Source organism: Panthera onca, unplaced genomic scaffold, assembly GCF_046562875.1.
Source record: "Panthera onca isolate mPanOnc1 unplaced genomic scaffold, mPanOnc1 haplotype 2 h2.h2tg000234l_path, whole genome shotgun sequence".
NCBI lineage: Eukaryota > Metazoa > Chordata > Mammalia > Carnivora > Felidae > Panthera > Panthera onca.
Window position 1 is genome coordinate 14,042 of NW_027675852.1, and position 4,474 is coordinate 18,515.

A 4,474-nucleotide genomic window follows, 5' to 3' on the forward strand; every position below is an offset into this window, starting at 1 on the left:
ATTTAATAGATAGAAACCGACCTGGATTACTCCGGTCTGAACTCAGATCACGTAGGACTTTAATCGTTGAACAAACGAACCTTTGATAGCTGCTGCACCATCGGGATGTCCTGATCCAACATCGAGGTCGTAAACCCTATTGTCGATATGGACTCTAAAATAGGATTGCGCTGTTATCCCTAGGGTAACTTGTTCCGTTGATCAAGTTTTTGGATCAATAAGTGATGTAGTACTTTCGACTAGTTAGTCTAGATTTAAATCACTCGGAGGTTGTTTTATTCTCCGAGGTCACCCCAACCTAAATTGTCGGCCCATGGTAGAGGTATGTTATCCCTGTCGGTTGATTATCAAGATCTCTTTGGGTCGGTTAATTAAAGCTCCATAGGGTCTTCTCGTCTTATTGTCATATTCCCGCCTCTTCACGGGAAGGTCAATTTCACGGATTGGAAGTAAGAGACAGTAAAGCCCTCGTGTGGCCATTCATACAAGTCCCTATTTAAGGAACAAATGATTATGCTACCTTTGCACGGTCAGGATACCGCGGCCGTTTAACTGATGTCACTGGGCAGGCAGTGCCTCTAATACTGGAAATGCTAGAGGTGATGTTTTTGGTAAACAGGCGGGGCTTGTGTTTGCCGAGTTCCTTTTACTTCTTTTAATCTTTCCTTGAGTTGCATGCCTGTGTTGGGTTAACAATTAGCTTGATATGTTTGCTTGTAGTTAGGTTGTATTTATCTTGTTGTTAACTATCAGTGGTTATCCGTTCTGATATAAGCTTATGCACGGGAGAAATATTTCTTGTTACTCATATTAGCATTATTGCTTCTATTATTAAATAGATTAGCCCAGTTTTAAATTAGGAGTTGGTTGCGTTTTTTGACATTGAGATGTTCTGATTGTTGAGCTTGAACGCTTTCTTAATTGGTGGCTGCTTTTAGGCCAACTATGGTTTGTGTTTATGCTTACTCTCTAATTAAGGCTGTATCCTAATTCTAAAAAGCTGTACCTTTTTAGACTATATTTTAAACTTACATTGGAATTTCAGGGTTTTGAGGTAAGTTTAAAGTTGAACTAAGATTCTGTTCTGGGCAACCAGCTATCACCAGGCTCGTTAGGCTTTTCACCTCTACCCACAAATCTTCTCACTATTTTGCGACATAGATGAGTTCATCCTGTAATAGATTGTTCATGGGTAGCTCGTCTGGTTTCGGGGGGCCTAGCTGAAGTTCTCTTTGTTAGGTTATTCTAGCTAATTCATTATGCAAAAGGTACAAGGGGTAATCTTTGCTGTATAGTGCTTTTAGTTTTTTCTTTCATCTTTCCCTTGCGGTACTTTCTCTATAGCGCCAAGTTAAATTTCTATCTCCTATACTTTTATGGGGCAACTAAATGTTTTATTTTACTTTCTGATGTTAATTGCGTTTGTAGATGATTGGGCTAGCTTTGGCTCAAGATGGTCAGTTTAATATGAAATCTTCTGGGTGTAAGCCAGATGCTTTGTTTAAGCTACATCTTGTCATCCAAGCACACTTTCCAGTATGCTTACCTTGTTACGACTTGTCTCCTCTTGTGGATGTAATGGTTTGAATAGGTTTCTTCAGGGTTTGACCACTTGAGGAGGGTGACGGGCGGTGTGTGCGTGCTTCATGGCCCAATTCAATTGAGCTCTCTATTCTCAAATTTACTACTAAATCCTCCTTGAATTCTTAATTTCATAAGGATTTTCGTGGATGTTCTAGTTGTAGAAAATGTAGCCCATTGCTTCCCATCTCATGGGCTACACCTTGACCTAACTTTTTTGTGTCAAGATACTTGTGCTTACTTTTCTTCCTTTTTAGGGTTTGCTGAAGATGGCGGTATATAGGCTGAATTAGCAAGAGATGGTGAGGTTTATCGGGGTTTATCGATTATAGAACAGGCTCCTCTAGAGGGATATAAAGCACCGCCAAGTCCTTTGAGTTTTAAGCTGTTGCTAGTAGTTCTCTGGCGGATAGTTTTGTTTGAGCTAACTATCTAGGTTTAGGGCTAAGCATAGTGGGGTATCTAATCCCAGTTTGGATCTTAGCTATCGTGTGGTCGGAAATATTAAAGTTACTTTCGTGCTGTATTTTTATGTTAACTGCAGCTTTTTACAGCCTAGTTAAGGTTTAACTTTAGTATGCTTCTCTTCTGTAACACGCTTTACGCCGTAGGTCCATTGGTTTGGGTTAATCGTATGACCGCGGTGGCTGGCACGAAATTTACCAACCCTAATTTAATATAACTTAGTCGAACTTTCATTCATAGCTTAATTTTTATCACTGCTGTATCCCGTGGGGGTGTGGCTGAGCAAGGTGTTATGAGCTACAATGGTTGTGTGCTTGATACCAGCTCCTTTGAATCACTGGGTGACTTAGAGGGCATTTTCACCGGGATGCGGAGGCTTGCATGTGTAATTTTATTAATAACTAATGGAAAGGCTAGGACCAAACCTCTATGTTTATGGAGTCTGGCGACTCATCCAGGCATTTTCAGTGCCTTGCTTTGTGTTTTTAAGCTACATGAACCAAGATATAGGATTGTTGGGTGTGTAAATATTGTTCAATAGGGACGAGTTAGAGATCGGGTTGGCGTATCTATAGATACTGCGAACAAAGTTATGATTTAGTATTAATAATTGGTAATAATGGGGTTGGTAAAGTTTGTAAACGTTAACTCTTAAGCTCTATGCTTAGATACGGTTTAGTCTTGTTTTTGGGGTTTGGCAAGACAGAAATAAACACGTATTGTAACAAATAGGGTTAACGGGGGGTAAGGGGGGTTTGTTTAAGCTAATTATTTACTAAAATCAAAAAAGTTTGCATGTGTATACGTGTATACGTGTATACGTGTATACGTGTATACGTGTATACGTGTGTACGTGTGTACGTGTGTACGTGTGTACGTGTGTACGTGTGTACGTGTGTACGTGTGTACGTGTGTACGTGTGTACGTGTGTACGTGTGTACGTGTGTACGTGTGTACGTGTGTACGTGTGTACGTGTGTACGTGTGTACGTGTGTACGTGTACGCGTATACGTGTATACGTGTATACGTGTATACGTGTGTACGTGTACGTGTATACGTGTATACGTGTGTACGTGTGTACGTGTACGTGTATACGTGTGTACGTGTGTACGTGTACGTGTATACGTGTGTACGTGTGTACGTGTACGCGTATACGTGTGTACGTGTGTACGTGTACGTGTATACGTGTGTACGTGTGTACGTGTACGCGTATACGTGGGTGCGCGCATGCCGTGTCCTGTGGAACAATAGGGATTTAAGTATATGTCCTGCGACCATTGACTGAATAACACCTTGCTTGTTGTACGTGTGGAACCCCCGCATAGAGAATAAGCCCAGCTACATTATATTTGACTGAGTCAGGACCTTTAGGTCATAGCTGAGTCATAGCAAGTTCGACCCCCTAAAAATTAAAAATACCAAATGCATGACACCACAGTTATGTGTGATCATGGGCTGATTAGTCATTAACCCATCGAGATGTCCCATTTGAGAGAGTTGAAGGATTGGATTTAAGAACGTCATGGCCCTGAAGTAAGAACCAGATGCCAGGTATAGTTCCATTATAGACACCCCCACGTTGAAATGGGCCCGGAGCGAGAAGAGGTACACGCTCAAGCAAGGGTTGCTGGTTTCTCGAGGCCAGGTGATTAAGCTCTTTCGGACAGTTGAGGTCCATAAGAGACTGTTGGAAATCATGAATATGCACGATTAAGCACTATTATGTCTTATGTAATATATATAAACTACTGTACATGCTTAATATTCATGGGGACAAGCAGTTAATGCACGATATACATAGTATGTCTTATGTAATATATATAAACTACTGTACATGCTTAATATTCATGGGGACAAGCAGTTAATGCACGATATACATAGTATGTCTTATGTAATATATATAAACTACTGTACATGCTTAATATTCATGGGGACAAGCAGTTAATGCACGATATACATAGTATGTCTTATGTAATATATATAAACTACTGTACATGCTTAATATTCATGGGGCGAGTGGTTGGTGCATGATATGCATGAGGAAAAGGTCAGTTGGTTATCTTACTTGCGAGTTTGTATTGTAAGAATTGAGAGTTTTCACTTGCTTTATTGCGGAAAGATGAGGACATACTGGGCAAGCACAGTATGAGTATATGCAATATATGAATTATGGAAGTTATGGGGTTGCTTTTTGGTATTAGCAAGGAATAGTTTAAGAAAGAATTTCAGCTTTGGGTGCTGATGGTGGGGCTGTTGCTTCTTCCTTGAAGTCTTAGGGAGGGTGCATATTCTCCTTTTTTGGTTTACAAGACCAAGGTATTGTATATACTACAAAGACTCTTCATTTAAGGAGGCGATTTTCAATAATGCCTGAGATAGGTATTAGGATTAGAAGGATAGAGAAGTATAGGATGGAGGCCAGTTGGCC

At 40.4% G+C, this 4,474-nt stretch overlaps 1 pseudogene; it reads right to left on the reverse strand.

Annotated features, from left to right (window-relative positions):
- Nucleotides 1–1,513: 1,513 nt before the first annotated feature.
- LOC145715244 (18S ribosomal RNA) lies at nt 1,514–2,476 on the reverse strand (annotated as a pseudogene).
- Between the last annotated feature and the right edge of the window lie 1,998 nt (nt 2,477–4,474).